Here is a 20,787-nt window from a genome sequence, read left to right as displayed (position 1 = left end):
ATTTAAGGGAAAAAAAAGTGTCATGAAGAACCTAGGGGTAAGACAGGAATAAAGACACAGACCTACTAGAGAATGGACTTGAGGATATGGGGAGCGGGAAGGGTAAGCTGTGACAAAGCAAGAGAGAGGCATGGACATATATACACTACCAAATGTAAGGTAGATAGCTAGTGGGAAGCAGCCACATAGCACAGAGAGATCAGCTTGGTGCTTTGTGACCGCCTGGAGAGGTGGGATAGGGAGGGTGAGAGGGAGGGAGACGCAAGAGGGAAGAGATATGGGAACATATGTGTATGTATAACTGATTCACTTTGTTATAAAGCAGAAACTAACACGCCATTGTAAAGCAATTATACTCCAATAAAGAAGTAAAAAAAAAAAAAGACTATACCTATTTCACATTTGTTTAAAATTTATGAAGCTTATTTAATAAAGGAAAAACCCTTGAAAACTCCCTAATCCAATTCATTTTTGTTGAATTAGACTGCTGCAACTGATTCTTTTCCCGTAGTTGCACGGTGATCTATTTGAAATTCATTCTTATTAAAAAAATTATTAAAAACGCACAAACTACATAGACTGCTCCTTTGCTTTGGCCCCAATCCAATCCTGGTACTATCCTTGGCAAAAAGCAGGACAAAATATTTGTTATTAATAAGCAGCTTTTGCTCTTCGTAAACTGTAGGTGAAACTGACCCAAACCTGAAATAACAAGCACACCAGTCACTATCCTTCAACCTGTCATTTCCTCATGATGCAAGGACTTCTACTGTCCTGAAAAGGTCAAAATTGCTTTGTGAAACACCATTCAAGTCATAAACTGTAAAGTTCAGTAACGTCGGATGTCCTCACATATGCATTCCTTTACATAAATATTTTTTGAATTACCAACAGCACTCTTATTTGTACTAAACAGCCAGGTGTAAAACAAATTCACTAACTTCTGCTCATGAATCCTTATTCTTACATACGTATTTATGAGCACATTAAATATTCCTGGAAGCATATATAAGAAACTTATCACATTGGCTGCCTCCATGAAAGAGAATTCGTTTGACTGGGAGCAAAAGGTAGAGGGATTTTTTTCACTGTGTTTTTGACCTTTCAAGTTCTAAATCATATAAATGCATTACTGTTCAAAGAATAAACACCAAAAAATTTAAATAAAGAAGATCATTACTTCTGTAAGAAAACAGCTTTGTAGTTTCCATGCTGCCAGCTAACAACAGAAGTGAAACCATATCAAAAGATACTGTTATAGGGCTTCCCTGGTGGCACAGTGGTTGAGAGTCCGCCTGCCGATGCAGGGGACGCGGGTTCGTGCCCCGGTCCGGGAAGATCCCACGTGCCGCGGAGCGGCTGGGCCCGTGAGCCATGGCCGCTGAGCCTGCGCGTCTGGAGTCTGTGCTCCGCAACGGGAGAGGCCACAACAGTGAGAGAGAGGCCCGCGTACCGCAAAAAAAAAAAAAAAAAAGATACTGTTATATATCAAGCCACATGGAAGATGAGGCCAAGTACCACCATCCAAACAAAAGATGTATATGGGAGAGAACAGCTTCTCCAAAATCTTGAATAAAAGTTATACAAATAAAACAAAAAGCGCCTAGAAGGAATGCTTGGAGCTGGTTCTTTCTCTCAATGGTTGCAATGCCCAACTGAATATCTGCTGCTGTTTTCAAAATTCTGTTCACTCGTGTGTGTGTGTGTGTGTGTGTGTGTGTGTGTGTGTGCAAGAGAACGATGCAGCTGAGGTAACAGCTGAGGTCATAAGCAGCACAGTCTCTAAAGAGTACATTTCCTTGACCCAGACAACTCTCCGGACAATTCCAACCTGCAGAGCCAAACGGTAGAGGTGACCTCTCTGCAGGACAGTCCTCCACCCCTACGCACTGTCTCATGGTCCACCTGGAAATGGACAGCCACAGAGTAGGACAATGGAACACCATAGTTTCAGAGTCAAGATGGGAACAACAAAACAGGCACTGTTCCTGCTCAGAAGCATGAATGTTATCCAAACCCAATGACACGCTTAGAAAGGAGAGAAAGAAGTATTCATCTGCCATGCTACAGACCAGAGCAGGTCAGCGCACTGTTTCCAGTCCACAAGGAAAGAAGGACTTGCGCCAGAAGGCAAATCAACTGTCAATAAGCACACTTACAGCTCAACTGACAGTTTTTTCCATACCTAGACATTTTCAAGGAAGGAAGCAGCCTGTTAATTTACATTTTGGTATGAGCTCCTTATCTTTCTGCAAACTACTAACCAACAGTTCCCAGCCCAGCCCAGTGTGTGGACGACTTGGAGTATCACTGTAAATTATGATGAGTACAAATGACAGTAAGTTTTAGTGATATGTGGACCAAAAGAACAGGGAGGAAAATCCAGAAAATCCAAATACCAGTAATCTCAGCTAATGTGTGAATTAATAGCTATGATATCAGTTGATAAGGGCTTGAGATAAACCCCTTGCCAAAGACTTCAGATTATAAACCTTCTTTCTCCCAAAAGAATAAATAAGTAGGGCTTGGCACCCTAGTTGTAAAAAGTCACTGACCCTTATTTTAAAGCATAAAAGCTACAAGATAAGTACTCAGAAAATATATGATACCCAACTGATAAATCAGCTTGCTTTTTAAAAATAAATTTATTTATTTTTGGCTGCATTGGGTCTTCGTTGCTGCACACAGGCTTTCTCTAGTTGCGGTGAGTGGGGGCTACTCTTTGTTGCGGTGCGCGAGCTTCCCATTGTGGTGGCTTCTCTTGTTGAGGAGCATGGGCTCTAGACGCATGGGCTTCTGTAGTTGTGGTTTGCAGGCTCTAGAGCGCAGGCTCAGGGGCATGTGGGATCTTCTCAGACCAGGGATTGAACCCGTGTCCCCTGCACTGGCAGGTGGGTTCTTAACCACTGCACCACCAGGGAAGTCCCTAAATCAGCTTTCAACTGGATCCCAATCACATACTATTTAGTCTTTTTTTTTAATATTCATTTATTTATTTATTTGGCCGCATCGGGTCTTTGTTGAGGTGTGCGGGTTTTCTCTTCTGTAGTTGTGGCATGTGCTCAAGAGCGTATACGCTCCAGAGGTTGTGGCATGTGGGTTCTCTAGTTGAGGCGCGCAAGCTCAGTAGTAGTGGCACATGGGCTTTGTTGCCACACGGCATGTGGGATCTTAGTTCCCGAAGCAGGGATTGAACCCATGTCCCCTGCATTGCAAGGTGGATTCTTTACCACTAGACCACCAGGGAAGTCCCCAGTCTTTTATATTTTAAAAACTATTCTTCAGGTTAACCCTTTAAATAGCTTCTTGGCTTAGGATATTTTATAGACTATTTAAACAGTCCTCATAGAATTTAAACTCAGGAGTAAGTTTAATATTCCAAGTTGTTTAAAATGTTTTTAATTTGAAATTACTTGTTTAAAAATTACCAAATACGGAACCAACAGGGTGGAGGAGTAGGAGGACATGGAGTTCATCTCTCCACAAATGTATCACGAATACATCTACAGATGGAACAATTCTCACAGAACACCAGCTGAACGCTAACAGAAGACAATGGACACCAGAAGGGACAAGAAAGATCCCTGCATAACCAGGCAGGACGAAAGAATGAAGGGAAAAAGAAGAGGAGAGGAAGCGGGACAGGATCTGGAGGAGGAGCTGAAGCAGAGTAGCGGTTCCACATCTGGGGAAGCCCCCTCACCGACACACAAATCAGTTGGGAAAGAAGGAGAGCATCTGAGGCTCTCAGAGGAGGGTGAAACGGCTGGTCTGTGGCAGATAGGACAGAGTGAGACCTACACAGATGGTCCGTGCCCCAGCCCTGAGTGCCCCAGACTGGGACATGAGTCTGCCAGTGCACACGAGGGCTGAGAATTGGAACGTGGGGATTGGAGCAAACCCAGGGAGAAGACTACTGTTTGCTGTGAGAAGACAGCCTGAGGGGACGGGAGGGAGGAAATCTGCAACTGAAAATGCTTGTGGAGGAAACCCAGACTGCCATAGAAGCAAGGCGCCACTGTTGAGAGATGCACAGGGGGTGGAGCCTCCATTGAAGCCTCTCTCCCCCCACGCACCGGCCCCCTGCCCCGCCAGGCGCTATAAAAGCCCATCATGGCTGGCCTTCTCATGCTAGCTGCGAGGCACTAGGAAAGGCTCCCACCAGGGCCGGCTCTCTTGTGCCCGTGGCCGCCAGCTTTCCATGCACCTGTTGCTGCTGGAGCCACTGTGACCCAGGCAGTTGTGTCACCTCCATGCCCTGTCTTCACTGGGGCACACCCGAGTGCTCCAGGGCAACCTCAGGAGCAGACTCCTGTGGGTGGCCCACACGAAGAGGTGGGGCTAAAACCAGAGATGAGCCCCAGGAGCAGGGCGACTAAGGAAGAGGAGAAAAAATCTTTCTTTGCAGCCACACACTCTACAGATTAAACCCCCGCGATCGGCTTGGTAAACCCTGCATCTATGGAACATCTGAATGGACGAGTGTTCCCACAACTGAAACCAGTCTAGCTCTAGCAGCTGTGGGCTTTGGGGACTAGTACACAAAGGAGTGGTGCCAGGTCAGAGTCTGAGCTGCCCCCACAGTGCCCACAGAGAGACCAGAGACTTACCTAGAGGTTGTGGAGGGCCTCCCGGGGAGGTGAAGGTTGGCTGTGACTCGTGGTGCGGGCAAGGACACTGACAGCTGGGACCCCAGGAAAAAATAATTACCACTGTTTTTTTTATGTTTTGTTTTGTTGTTTTTTAAATTATTATTTGTTTTTATTTTTATTTAGTTTAAAAATTTTTTAATATATATATTTTTTCTACATTACTCCTGGTCGTTCTGTGTGGTTTTTTTTTTTCTTTCCTTTGTTCTGCTTTGTTTTTATCTTTTTTTTCCTTTGTTCTATTTGCTCTTATCTTTATTGTTTTTGTGTGTTTCTTTTGTTCTCTTTGCTTTTTCCTTCAGTTTGCATTCTGCTTTTCTTTTGTTTTTTATTTTTTGTGTTTGTTAGTTCTGTTTTTAATTGTTTGATTTTGTTTGGGGATTCTTTTGTTTGTCTGGGTGTTCTTTTGTTTTTTGCTTTCCCTGTTTCTCTTTCTTATTTTGTGCGTCTATGTGTTTGGTTATTTTCTTTGCTTCTTTGTTTGGTTTAGCTTTTACAATTTGTCTTAGGTTTTGTTTGCCTGTTTGTCTTCATTTGTTTTCTTCCCACCCTTTTTCCTTTCTTATTTTTCCCCTTTATTGCCAAGCTGTGTAGCTTGTGGAGTCTTGGTTCCCAGGCTGGGGGCCGGGCCTGAGCCTCTGGGATGGGAGTGCCAAGTCCAGGATGCTGGAACACGAGAGAATTCCCAGCCCCAGGCAATATTAATCAGCGAGAGTTCTCCTGGAGGCCTCCATCTCGACTCCAGGACCTGGCTCCACCCAACTACCTGCAGGCTCCAGTGCTGAACTCCCCACACCAGACAACAAGCAAGACAGGAACACAAACCCACCCATCAGCAGACAGACAGTCTAAAGTCGTACTAAGCCTACAGACACCCCAAAACACACCACCAGACGTGACACTTCCTGTCAGAGGGCAAAGATCCAGCTCCACCCACCAGAATGCAAGCACCAGTCCCTCCCACCAGGAAGCCTACACAAGCCACTGGACCAACCTCACTCACCGAGGGGAGACACCAGAAGCAAGAGGAACTACGAGCCAGCAGCCTGCAGGAAGAAGATCTCAAACACAGTAAGTTAGACAAAATGAGAAGACAGAGAAATATGCTGCAGATGAAGGAGCAAGGTAAAACCCCACAAGACCAAATGAATAAAGAGGAAATAGGCAGTCTACCTGAAAAAGAATTCAGAGTGATGATAGTAAAGATGATCCAAAATCTCAGAAATAGAATGGAGAAAATACAAGAAATGTTTAACAAGGACCTAGGAAAACTAAAGAACAAAGAGTGATGAACAACACAATAACTGAAATTAAAACTAGAGGGAATCAATAGCAAAATAACTGAGGCAGAAGAACGGATAAGTGAGCTGGAAGATAGAATGGTGGAAGTAACTGCCACAGAGCAGAATAAAGAAAAGAGAATGAAAAGAATTGAGGACAGTCTCAGAGACTCTGGGACAACATTAAACACACCAACATTTGAATTATAGGGGCCCCAGAAGAAGAGGAGAAAGAGAAAGTCTGAGAAAATATTTGAAGAGATTAAAGTCGAAAAAATCCCTAACACGGGAAAGGAAATAGCCACTGAAGTCCAGGAAGCACAGAGAGTCCCATACAGGATAAACCTTAGGAGAAACACACCAAGACACATATTAATCAAACTAACAAAAATAAAATACAAAGAAAAAACTATTAAAAGCAGCAAGGGAAAAGCAACAAATAACATACAAGGGAATCCCCAAAAGGTTATCAGCTGATCTTTAACAGAAACCCGGTAGGCCAGAAGGGAGTGGCAGCATATATTTAAAGTGATGAAAGGGGAAAACCTACAATCAAGATTACTCTACCCAGCAAGGCTCTCATTCAGATGTGACAGAGAAATCAAAAACTTTGCAGACAAGCAAAAGCTAAGAGAACTCAGCACCACCAGACCAGCTTTGCAACAAATGTTAAAAGAACTTTTCTAGGCAGGAAACACAAGAGAAGAAAACGACTTACAAAAACAAACCCACAAATGTTAAGAAAATGGTAATAGGAACATACATACTGATAATTACCTTAAATGTAAATGGATTAAATGCTCCAATGAGAAGACACAGACTGGCTAAATGGATACAAAAACAAGACCCGTATATATGTTGTCTACAAGAGACCCACTTTAGACCTAGGGACACATACAGACTGAAAGTGAGGAAATGGAAAAAGATACTCCATGCAAATGGAAATCAAAAGAAAGCTGGAGTAGTAATACTCATATCAGACAAAATAGACTTCAAAATAAAGACCGTCACAAGAGACAAGGAAGGACACTACATAATGATCAAGGGATCAATCCAATAAGAAGACATAACAATTGTAAATATTTATACACCCAACATAGGAGCACCTCAATACATAAGGCAAATGCTAACAGCCATAAAAGGGGAAACCAAAAGTAACACAATAATACTGGGGGACTTTAACACTCCACTTACACCAATGGACAGATCATCCAGACAGAAAATTAATAAGGAAACACAAGGCTTAAATGACACATTAGACCAGATAGATTCAGTTGATATTTATAGGACATTCCATCCGAAAGCAGAATACACTTTCTTCTCAAGTGCACACGGAGCATTCTCCAGGATAGATCACATCTAGGGTCACAAATCAAGCCTCGGTAAAGTTAAGAAAACTGAAATCGTATCAAGCATCTTTTCCAACCACAACACTATGAGATTAGAAAGCAATTACAGGGGAAGAAAAAAATGTAAAAAACACAGACACATGGAGGCTAAACAATACACTACTAAATAAGCAAGAGATCACTGAAGAAATCAAAGAGAAAATGAAAAAATACCTAGAAACAAATGACAACGAAAACATGATGACCCAAAACCTACGGGATGCAGCAAAAGTAGTTCTAAAAGGGCAGTTTATAGCTATACAATCCTACCTTAAGAAACAAGAAAAATCTCAAATAAACAATCTAATCTTACACCTAAAGGAACTAGAGAAAGAAGAACAAACAAAATCCAAAGTTAGTAGAAGGAAAGAAATCATAAAGATTAGAACAGAAAGAAATGAAATAGAAATGAAAAAAAAACAATAGCAAAGATCAATAAAACTAAAGTCTGGTTCTTTGAGAAGATAAACAAAATTGATAAACATTTACCCGGATTCAATCAAGAGAAAAAGGGAGAGGACTCAAATCAATAAAATTAGAAATGAAAAAGGAGAAATTACAACTCACACCGCAGGAATACAAAGGATCATAAGAGACTACTACAAGCAACTATATGCCAATAAAATGGACAGCCTGGAAGAAATGAACAAATTCTTAGAAAGGTGTAAACCTTCCATGACTGAACCAGGAAGAACTAGAAAATATGAACACACCAATGACAAGTAATGAAATTGAAACTGGAAGATTAAAAATCTTCCAACAAACAGAACTCCAGGACCAGATAGCTTCACAGGCATATTCTATCAAACAGAAAAGAGCTAACACCTATCCTTCTCAAACTCTTCCAAAACACAGCAGAGGGAGGAACACTCCCAAAATCACTCTATGAGGCCACCATCACCCTGATACCAAAACCAGACAAAGATATCACAAAAAAAAGAAAATAACAGGCCAATATCACTGATGAACATAGACACAAAAATCCTCAACAAAATACCAGTAAACCGAATCCAACAACACACTAAAAGGATCATACACCACGATCAAGTGGGATTTACCCCAGGGATGCAAGGATTCTTCAATATATGCAAATCAATCAATGTGATACACCATATTAACAAATTGAAGAATAAAAACCATATGATCGTCTCAATCGATGCAGAAAAAGCTTTTGACAAAATTCAACACCCATTTATGATAAAAGCTCTCCAGAAAGTGGGCACAGAGGCAACCTACCTCAACATAATAAAGGCCATATACGACAAACCCACAGGAAACATTATTCTCAATGGTGAAAAAGTGAAAGCATTTCCTCTAAAGTCAGGAACAAGACGAGAGTGCCTACTCTCACCACTATTATTCAACATAGTTTTGGAAGTCCTAGCTCTGGCAATCAAAGAAAAAGAAATAAAAGGAGTCCAAAATGGCAAAGAAGAAGTAAAACTGTCACTGTTTGCAGATGATGTGATACTGTACATAGAAAGTCCTAAAGATGCCACCAGAAAACTACTAGGGCTACTCAATGAATTTAGTAGAGTCGCAGGGTACAAAATTAATGCACAGAAATCTCTTGCATTCCTATACACTAACAATGAAAGATCAGAAAGAGAAATTAAGGAAACAATCCCATTCACCATTGCAACAAAAAGAATAAAATACCTAGGAATAAACCTACCTAAGGAGGCAAAAGACCTGTACGCAGAAAGCTATAAGATACTGATGAAAGAAATCAAAGAGGACACAAACAGATGGAGAGATATACCGTGTTCTTGGATTGGAAGAATCAATATTGTGAAAATGATTATACTACCCAAAGCAATCTACAGATTCAATGCAATCCCTATCAAATTACCAATGGCATTATTCACAGAACTAGAACAAAAAATTTTACAATTTGTATGGAAACACAAAAGACCTCAAATAGTAAAAGCAATCTTGAGGACAAAAAAAACAGAGCTGGAGGAATCAGGCTCCCTGACTTCAGACTCTACTACAGGGCTACAGTAATCAAGACAGTATGGTAGTGGCACAAAAACAGGAATATAGATCAATGGAACAGGATAGAAAGCCCATAGATAAACCCACGCACACTATGGTCACCTTATCTATGACAAAGGACTCCAGAATATACAATGGAGCAAAGACAGCCTCTTCAATAAATGGTGCTGGGAAAACTGGACAGCTACATGCAAAAGAATGAAATTAGAATACTGCCTAACACCATACACAAAAATAAACTCAAAATGGATTCAAGACCTAAATGTAAGGCCAGACACTATAAAACTGAGAATGGGAGAAAATATTTGCAAACAAAGCAAGTGACAGAAGATTAATCTGCAAAATATACAGCTCATGCAGCTTAATATCAAAAAAACAAACAACCCAATCAAAAAATGGGTGGAAGACCTAAGCAGACATTTCTCTAAAGAAGGCATGCAGATGGCCAACAAACACATGAAAAGATGCTCAACATCACTAATTATTAGAGGAATGCACATCAAAACTACAATGACGTATCACCTCACACCAGTCAGAATGGCCAGCATCACAAAATCTACAAACAATAAATGCTGGTGTGGAGAAAAGGGAACCCTCTTGTACTGTTGGTGGGAATGTAAATTGATACAGCCACTATGAATAGTATGGTGGTTCCTTAAAAACTAAAAATAGAACTTCCATGTGACCCAGCAATCCCACTACTGGGCATAATATCCAGAGAAAACCATAACTGAAAAAGACACATGCACCCCAATGTTCACTGCAGCACTGTGTACAATAGCCAGGACATGGAAACAACCTAAATGTCCATCAACAGAGGAATGGATAAAGAAGATGTGGTACATATATACAATGGAATATTACTCAGCCATAAAAAGGAACGAAATTGGGTCATTTGTAGAGACGTGGACAGACCTAGAGACTGTCATACAGAGTGAAGTAAGTCAGAAAAATAAATATCATATATTAATACATATATGTGGAATCTGAAAAAATTGTTGTAGACGATCTTACTTACAAAGCAGAAATAGTCACAGATGTGGAGAACAAACGTATGGAAACAGGGGGGGAAAGGGGGTGTGGGATGACCTGGGAGGTGGGATTGACATATATACACTATTGATACTATGTATAGAATAGAAAAGAAAATAAAATAGATGGCAGAGAAAAAAAATTACCAAGTACAAACTTTATGGTTTTTAATGATTCCACTAACTGACATCAATCTTCATCCCTCATTTACTTGTTCCTACTGTGCTGCTTCCTATTTGTCCTACAATCCTGCTGATTCTAGAAGCACAGGAAGAATACCTTGTGCCTTTAAAAGGCTTAAGAGCAGTGCATATTACTTTCCACATAATTGTTTGCATTTTTTTTGCATGACCCACATTCAGAAAACAGTCTGAATACAATAAAATATAAAAACAGCTGATGCTTTTTGTTCTTAGCATGACCAGTGAATTCTCCAATGTCTGAGAACTGTGGCTCACCTCATTAATTTCGTCTCATCAGCAAAAAATATACTCAAGATGAGCAGCTCCTTTTATGTTGAAACAAAGTTATGAGGGCTCAAAAAAGAAAAGCCAAAGAAGCCTACTTCTCTTAATCCTTTTAGCACTATCTCTAAAAGTTCAATTATGAAATCTTATTTGGAGTTTGAAAACAGCCACTTGCTATGTAAAATCAAATTTTAGATTAATTGGTATTAGGTTGTTTCTTTATTACTTTTGGGGAAAAAATACTTCTTTCATCGTGAACATATTCTGAGGCAGAGACAAAAGATTTTCCAAAGCATGTATTTCAATAAATTTTTATACTTTTAAAATTTTACTTTTTCATTTACATGGAGTAAAAATCACTCCTTTTGGTGTACAGCTCTTTAAGTTTTACCAAATGCACTTAGCTGTGGAACTATCACTGTAATCAGGATAAAGAACAATTCTGTCACTCCAAAAAATGCCCTTGTGCTGTACCTTCGTAGTCATTCACCTTACTGCTAACTCCCTGACAACCAACCTCAGTAAATTGCAGTGCTCGGATTTAGACTGGATGCAGATGACAAAAATCTACAGGACAGATGTAAGAGCAAAGAGAAGACACTGCAATGAGCTCTCTCCATAGTCCTGCTCCTCCATCCTTCCTAAAACCTCAGTGCAAGGATATCACTGACCCAAAAGACAGCTGCTCTTTTGCCTTGTGGTTCCTTTTCTACAACTCATCATGAAAGACTGTTAATAAATTATATTCTTTTTCTGCTCCAATCCCACCACCTTTCTGCTGTGAAACACTCCCTCAACCTGAATTCCTTGTGCACCAGTGACCACATCACAGATTTCATTATTAGCACAGATGGTGCCAATTAGTTTTCCCGTGAAGTGCTGAACTAGAAAGGATAATGGAAGCACTACAATCTTAGTGCACATGCAGAAATGGTCCCAGCTGGGGCCCACTGACAGAAGCATGGGGATAATCATGTCTTTACGTTTTCTGCAGCTCCTCCTCCACCTTGTGCTCAAGCTGCCAGAGGAGAAACTTGATCTTCAGGCTCAGAACAGGCATATCTTATTAAAAAAATACACACACACACACATATATGTATATATGTATATATATGTATGTATGAATGTGTGTGTGTGTAAAACGTGGCATTTACATTCTTTCAATTGGAAGAGAAGGGCTTTCAACTAAAATATGTAAGATAAAAAGACGTTTTCTTACAAAGTAATCAACATTTAAAATCTTTCTCTCCCTTCCTTTCATGATTCTTAACATCTTTGAAAATAGTCCGCTTTTAGTAACATTTATGACATAATGGGATTGGGAACACATTTTATGACCTAGGAAGAAATTACAGTAGTAATATTAACATCTTACCTTTATAAGCACCTTGGAGTCTGCAAAAACACTCTCACGCGATTTCTAGTTTAACGGTCTTTAGAACACAGCCCCTTGGGGGACTACAAAAGACACTAAAGCCCCTTTGAACATTTTAGGCTACAGACTAAAGTGGGAGGGGCGTGGAAGAAGGAAAACAGAAATAACGACAAAATAAAAGAGTAATTATGACATATAAAAATAACTAGAAAAATCGTTAACTGGTCAAATTGATACCATTTCACCAAATCCAATTAATACATCAAAATCTATGGCACTAAAAAATGATATTCAAACCTGGTTCAATCTTTGATACAGAATTCCAGTGTAAAAAAAACAGTGAAGGGTTTCTTGAAGTGAGATTCGACCTAGAGGACAAACACAACATTTTGGATTTGGGTACTGCTAATGTGGGAGAACTTTCCTAAAGGAGAGGGGTGATTAAGCAGGGTCCAGATGCTCAGAAACATGGATTTAAAGGCACTGTTTTAATTGAGGGGAAAAGCAAGACGATAGGCATCAAAAATGACTACTGAAATGCTCTGCCTGTGAGTTGAGGTCTCCTTAGAGGGCAAGAGTGTAATTTTTCTTCTTTGTCTTTCCAGTGTAGACCAGCAACCCAGAAACAGCATGTTAAGCGGAAATAAAACAAGTTATATGAAAGCACAGACGGAAAGCTGAAAGAACAGGTCCTTAAGAACAACTATTCTGACAGTTTTGTATTTCTGGCAGAAGAAATAAACTATAAGGATTGGCAGGCATAAAGCACTGGGACCTAACCAACAGGACTGCAGGAACCAAAAAGACAAGGTGGATTGGAGGACAATGGAAAAGAGGTCGTGGCAGACTCCAGCTTTTGGACCCTTGTGGAAAGAGCAGAGAAACCTGGCGGCTACTGGGACCACTGAGACACAGGAGGGCGCAGGTGTGGCCCAGGGCAGAGGACAGCCAATGCTATCTACACCCGCAGGGTCAGCCTCCTCAGGCATATAAACCCACTTCAACCTCCTCATACCCACATGTGGCACCTACTCCCTAGTAAGGAAAGGAGGGGAGATATGGTAGATTCAATCTTCAAGCTATTCATTTTCATGTATCACTGGGAATAGCCAAGTAGAGTTGACATTAATGAGGGGAAATGAATATTGCAGTCCTGCCTCTGAGCATGTTAAAACGGACAACTTTACAATGAAATGTACATGCAATGTAAAGTTTTCCTCATGAGCTCTGAGCCCCCCACCCATTTCCCCACCCATTACCCCTATACCCCAATTCATGCTCTTCACTCTCCCTAAGCAAACCCACATGGCCTGTGACCACACCATTCCCAAGTCACTCCTCCCTCTGGAGCTGCCCCAATGTCCCACTCTTCCTTCAAAAGAGGTCCCCTGCCATACAAGGCCTCCCCAAATGTATTCCCCTTGGATTGGTACTTCTCAACATCCCATCCAATACTATAAAGAGTGGAGATTTCTTATGTTCTTAAAGTCTACTCTCAATTTTCTGAAGCACAACTTGCTTTCCATCTTAGGAAAAAAAAAATGAAACCAAAATGCTTTCTTATCTCCCATTCTCCAAAGGCATAAAAGAGAAAAGCAGAGAAAGGAGGCAAGTTTGACTGTGAACTGGTTTATGTATCAGAAAGGGAAGTTCAATGTCATGCAAAGAGGCAGTCAGCAGGTAAGTTCGAGTGGAAGCCAGTGCACTTAGCAGGTCTGTGGCTGAAGGCGGGGCACAGGCTAGGATGTAATAGGAGATATCAGAGGGAGCAGGTACTTGACAGGAGGCTTTGAAAGCGCCAACTGGGAGGAGACCTGAGTGACAGTCCTCAGTGACAAATAACCCAAGTCATTTTCTTTGTGGATATCTGGTGTATTTACGTTTGAATATGGATATACAGGATGTTCTGCAATTTTACTTTAAATAAGGTAGAAATTATAACTTAAGAGTGTAGAGAAACTGTCAAGCTTTCTAATTCTTAATGCTTCCAAAATTCTTATCTGAAAACAACTTCATTCCGAGTATAAACTGATCTCTTTCAGAGACCTGCCTTTTCCTAAACTTTCCAGGATAAGAAACAGGTTATAACCACTGTTATCACCTTAAAAGAATGCAGAGTAAGAAAAAAAAAAAAAAAAAAGAATGCAGAGTAATTTGCAAAACTCGGATATCAACAAAGTCACATTTAAACAGATTATATACTAATCATCACTTTGAAGGGCACTGGGTCCTTCAACAAACCAATATTTCCCATTAATTGACAAAAGCCAGGCCCCTGGGCTTCCCTGGTGGCGCAGTGGTTGAGAGTCCACCTGCCGATGCAGGGGACACAGATTCATGCCCTGGTCCGGGAAGATCTCACATGCCACGGAGCGGCTGGGCCCGTGAGCCATGGCCGCTGAGCCTGCGCGTCCGGAGCCCGTGCTCCGCAACGGGAGGGGCCCCAACAGTGAGAGGCCTGCGTACCGCAAAAAAAAATAAAAATAAAAAAAGCCAGGCCCCTGATCCCCTATTCCCCGAGGACAGAAGCTCCTTTAGGCAGCTCACCTGGGTCAGTAATTCCTCAGTTAACCAAAAAAGTTAGCTAAAATGAGGACCCATTCAAAAAAATGCCTATCTTTAATATTTTATTTTAACAAACATTTAAATGTATACATTTATTTGCAAATCTTTTAATGTGGAGCCAAGGCCTTTCCTTTGAGTAGGATCCAGTGATGGAGCTTCTCACTGTCTTCTAGGCATAAATAACACCCATGATACAATGTCAAAGATTCCCAGGTTTGTTTTCTTTAACAAAGAGTGAAAATTTAAAGACACTTGTGAAGCAATATAAAAACAGAATCTGGAAGCTGCCCATATTTTTTATGATTTTCCCTAATCTTTTATAATTGACTCATCTTTATCCATCTGATAGTAATTTGTCTTTATGGAGTCTTTCCAAAGGTTTTCACGGAAATGACGGCTTTCTCTATTTTAGCACACACATTTCATCAGTTTTCATTCCATTTAATTAAATTATGCCAATCACAGTAACGAGAATACCACACATAAACAGATTTGGGAACAAAGTGCTTCTTGGTAAGCACTTAACTCAGCGAGTGGACATCTTGCCCATGGCTCCCACCCAGCAAGCTGGGAGAGTCTATGCCAGTCGGAACTCTGTCAGGAGGGGATGGAGAGAGCTGGGGAAGGTTAGGAAAGAGGCCTTCTACTGCACTGTGATTTATCTCTCAGAGGATTCTCTCTGTGAGCACTTCTAAAGCCAGAGCTGTATCTTGGTAATGCCCGGCATATTGTAAGCACCCAATGAATACATATCCAATGAAAGAATTTACCTTGACTGTCTTTAATTAGTCCCACACCATTAAGAGAACACAGAGCAATGTTTCATCAAACCGAAGAGGGGGGCAGCCCATAGAAAGATGAGAAAATTACCAAGATTATCACAGGAATTGATGAAGCAAAAGGAAGAAGGAAAATACCCAGTTCAATAATTCCATCCCAAGTACCCTAATCCAAAGGTCAAAAACCTTATTTACCTTCTTAGGAACCCAACACATGGTCCCACACTGGGAAGTGGAGAAGGTGAAGAGTTGGTTGTGGGTTCTTTCCTAGGCAAGTTTTTAAATTGAAATCTCTGAATTTAATCAGACCTTTCAACCAGGTGAAGAGACTTTTATGAGAACAGATCTTTTTTTCTGAGACAACAACAATTACTAACAAATACTGAATACTTCATGTTGCCAAGCACTGTGGTAAGCATACCACGTGCACTTATTCAGTATCTGCATACCAACTGTACTGAATTGTTCAACGTCGTTCAAAGACACATAGCCTGTCAAACTGGAATCAGGATTTGAATCCAGTGCCCATGTTCTTAATCACTTTACCATACTGCCTAATTCAGTTCACCTTTTCTTATAAATAACATAATTTTCATATTTTGCCATAGGGGTTTTGTTAGTGTACTTCCCAAAGGTACAGCAGAATCTTTAATTAAAAAGTTGAAGTTAATTCTCAAATAGCTAACACTAACTGTATGTTCACTGAAGAAAAAAAACAACAACTATATGTGACTCATTCATTCATTAACATTTAACAAGCGATTGCTTAATCACTTGAAAACAAAGAGTTAAAGTAATTCAATGGCCACTTCTCAGTTATTGAGTATTATTACGTGCTTGTCCTTGCCCCTGCTCTCAGGAAGCTCAGTCTGGTGGAAGACATACATGACTGCCGTACAGTTTTAGTAAATGCTAATAGCAACTTGTAGGAAGGGCTCCGGCACGTCCAAGGGTGAGATGGGGCAGCAGGGGAGGTGAAGGGGAAAAGGAGGTTATAAAGAACCTGATATTTAACTTGGGCATTTCTTCTGTAAGCAGAGGAGAAATGTGATCAGAATTCCATTTTAGAATAACCACTCCAGAAGTAGAGAGCACGAGGCAGGGGAGGGAAAGCGTGAAAACCAGATGGCTGGTGAGGATCTGCTGTAAAAGTCCAGGTAAGAGGCGTGGAAGGTATATCTGAAATGAGTGAACTGTATGGTTATGTGACTTATAGCTCCAAATGAGAAATGGTGAGAGCCTAAACTCCAACCATGCCAATGGTAACAGGGAAGAGAAACTCAACAGATATTCAGAAGTCAGAATCAGCCAGACTTGATGCATGATGGATGGGTGGGAGGGAGGGCTGAACTCAGATGTGGGAACAAGACCAGGAAGAGAGAAGAAAAATGGAATCATATCACGGGATGGAAACAGGCACCTAAGAGAAGGCAATGAATACTTAAGTAAGAAACTTCGGCACAAACAAAACCAATTCAGTGTTATTATGAAGAACCAAGCCCATGGAAATGCATGAATGAGCTGATGGAGACATGAGCCAACTGCTAAAGGATTAACTCATTAACAACGGTGGTACTGTGAAGTCATCACTTTTTCACCTCCTCCTCTGTGTCAGACCTGGTTACATCACTTCTTGTGTACAATACCAATGCTCTCATTTTACATCTAAGGAAACCAGGGTGTGCAGAGATTAAGGGGAAGAGCTGAAATTCTAATTCATCTACCTCCTGACTCTGACACCCCAAGCTACTACCATGCTGCTATACTGCCTGCTTAACAAATGATGACAGAATGATAATAAAGATAACAAAAGCTTCATTCTGCCATTGCAGAGATGGTTAGAACTGCAGCTCACATCCACTGCACCTTGACCAAGTGCCCAGCTCTGTGTTTGGCATTTTACATGTACAGTATCTTGCCTTGTAAGAGTGATAACAAGACCCGCAATTTGTTCAGCACCTGCTCCATGCCAGACACTTGTGATTAGGGTTACACATGTGTCATTTCTACTACACTCCTCAGAGCATCCCTGGAAAGGATGCTGCACTGGGCTCAATACGCAGTCAAGGAGATGAGCTTACAAGACAAGGTGACTGGCCCAGGGCCACAGTGCATTAAAAGGCAGTACAGAAATAGAATCTCGATAGTTTGAAATATCTATATGTACATACAAATACAGAGGTAAATCAATCAAGAGACAGAGAGCAAGCACATATACGGCAGAATGTTCAAAATTAGTGACTCCTAATAAAGGGATATATAGAGATTATCTGTATTATGCTTGCAAGTTTTCTTTAAGTATGAAACGAATTTTTTTAAAAATAGGAAAATAAAGCCTGTGAGTCGGGGCACAAAAGAACCCGAAGGGTTCAGTCCACTCTCAGAAGACACCTTTAGTCATTACAAAGAGATGAGAATCAACTGTTTCTGAGCAGCACTAGACAGAAAATTACCTAACTTACGTTCTTTTGTAAAATAAACTGCAATTCAGTGATATTTTTAAAACTACCAATTAAACATGCATGGTGCAGACTGGCTTGCTGGTCACCAGAACCTAACCATCAGAAATGCAGTGCAACTTCTAGGTGAGTTAATTCATTTTCACCCTAGAAAAAGAACAGCATTTAGTAGGTGAATTGTTAGCATTCAATATGTTTGCTGCGTCTTGCCAAGTGTAAAATTAGAAGAAAACTGTGAATGCATTTAACGCTAAAATGAAAGATTATCAAACATTTGATATTTAGAGGATTTTAGGCCATTTCTATCTTTTAGGAAATGGAGATCTTTGTGTAATTCTGCATTTAACATAGTGATCCTTTCCTTGAAATTACATCAAAGAAGTGAGCTAAATTTGTCTCAGAAGTGAAGATAATGATGATTATTTAAGAGAAATTATTTAGATACTGACTTAATGCTGTGGGCTGAATTTTATGAAATTCCCAATATTTGACTATTTTTAACCCAGAAAACGGCATTTCATATGATTCTATTATATGGTTTCACATACTGGTAGGCTATTCTCTTGGTCAGTCTGTAATAAATTTCTGCAACTATTATACAAATAAAAGTAGTATTGAAGTCTCATGAGTTTTTAAAGGAAACACTAGATGGCAGTAAATACACAAAAGTTGTAACATGACACTGAGTTACCAACATAAAATAATGATCATTTTGTCTTTTATTCAATTTTACATTGCATACTCAATCAAGCTTTAAAAAAAAATCTAAAATTTTCTTTTTAATTAAAAAAAATCCTGGGGCTTCCCTGGTGGCACAGTGGTTAAGAATCTGCCTGCCAATGCAGGGGACAGGGGTTTGAGCCCTGGTCAGGGAAGATCCCACATGCCGTGGAGCAACTAAGCCCGTGTGCCACAACTACTAAGCCTGCGCTCTAGAGCCCGTGAGCCACAACTACTGAGCCTGTGTGCCACAACTACTGAGCCCACGTGCCACAACTACTGAAACCCACACGCCTAGAGCCCTTGCTCCACAACAAGAGAAGCCACCACAATGAGAAGCCTGCGCTCCGCAACAAAGAGTAGACCCCGCTCATCGCAGCTAGAGAAAGCCTGCGCGCAGCAACGAAGACCCAAGGCAACCAAAAAAATAAATAAAATTAAAAAAAAAAACCCTAAGGTTTCTCCTCACAAGATTTTTAAATAGAGGCTTATTTCTGTTGTACTCTAAGGAACCAGTTTAGATAATGACAGTAAAATAGTTACTTTAATACTATATGAAGAGACTAAAAATGTAAGAGGAGGCATAAGGGTTAGCTCAGAGGAACAACAAAGTACACGTTAAAACTTGCAGATTAAGTGAATACATGAGGATTAGACCAGCAAAATCAGTCTGCAACACTTGAGGTTAGCCATTTACAGGACAGTCTTATGGGCCAGGAAATCTCCCACATTAATTAAGAAGCAGGGTGTGGCTATCTGATTAAGAGATCACCAATACAAAAGAAGACAGTGGTCTAATTAATGGGAATATTCAGGAAGACTGGGCCAGCCAAAAGTCAAGAGAAAGTGAAGGCATGATCAAGAAGTGGGCAGTACTGAAATCATCCAGCATTGCTCAGAAGTCGGCAATGGACACCAAGATCCGGCTCATGAAAGCACTCTGCTTTGTTTGAAGGAAGGGATGGTTTTCAGGTATCCTGCGTCTCTCAAGACTATTACACTCCTCCTGCTCTGCTTCTAAATTTACCAAGAAATCTTCTAACAACCAATTCCACTTCTACTTTTTTATTTATTTTTTTAATTTATTTATTTAATTTATTTATTTTTGGCTGCATGGTGTCTTCGCTGCTGAGCCCAGGCTTTCTCCAGTTGCAGTGAGCGGGGGCTACTCTTCATTGCAGTGCGTGGGCTTCTCATTGCGAGGGCTTCTCTTGTTGCAGAGCACAGGCTCTAGGCGCATGGGCTTCAGTAGCTGTGGCATGCAGGCTCTAAAGCACAGGCTCAGTAATTGTGGCTTGCGGGCTCTAAAGCACAGGCTCAGTAGTTGTGGCGCACAGGCTTAGCTGCTCCACGGCATGTGGGATCTTCCCGGACCAGGGCTCAAACCGGTGTCCCCTGCACTGGCAGGCGGATTCTTAACCACTGCGCCACCAAGGAAACCCTCCACTTCTACTTTAACACCTACGGTTATAAGCACTGGAAAAGTCTCCTTATGGTAGATTAACTACCTGGTATTCTGGTCAGTCCCCTGTGAGTCTCATGATTAAGTGTAAGTCAGCCACAAAGCCTTATTAGCTCTGGATGTGCTGGCAAAGACAACTTCCAAGATCTGCAAAGTTAAGGGCCATATCTTAAATCAAGAAGATGCACTGTGAGCCTGGCCAGCTGGCCATCCCCTGTCTAAGGTACCTCTGTTTTGTTCTCTTACTGCCACAGGTAATAAATTGCCTTGCAAATCGCTCTCCAAAATCCTGTTCAACTCACAAAATTCAAAACAGACCTACTTTTATCTGCAAAGCCATTCTTTCCCTTCCTAGCTGCTGCTGTCTAAAATCATTCTCCAAAATGCATACTCTACATACAGCTTCTATCATGAACACAGATTCCTATCAAATACACTAAAAGAGCAAACAGAGCAAAGGAGAATATATTTCTTTAGCCACCATTAGAAATGTACAAGTTCACAATTCCATTTCTTACGGTCAGCCCTAAGTCCAGAATCACTGCTCTATGATCCTACTAAATTCTACTTTGACAAATCTCCACTACTGCTCTATTTTTTTAGTATCTAAAAA

At 40.8% G+C, this 20,787-nt stretch overlaps 1 protein-coding gene across 3 annotated transcripts in view; it reads right to left on the bottom strand.

The window, feature by feature from the left end:
- Window positions 1–20,787, bottom strand: part of ANO10 (anoctamin 10) — a 213,205-nt gene that overhangs the window by 134,472 nt on the left and 57,946 nt on the right. The gene's annotated exons all lie outside the window — the stretch shown is intronic.

This window comes from Stenella coeruleoalba (assembly GCF_951394435.1).
Source record: "Stenella coeruleoalba genome assembly, chromosome: 10".
NCBI classification, from domain to species: domain Eukaryota; kingdom Metazoa; phylum Chordata; class Mammalia; order Artiodactyla; family Delphinidae; genus Stenella; species Stenella coeruleoalba.
This window is presented reverse-complemented; position numbering and strand designations above follow the sequence as displayed.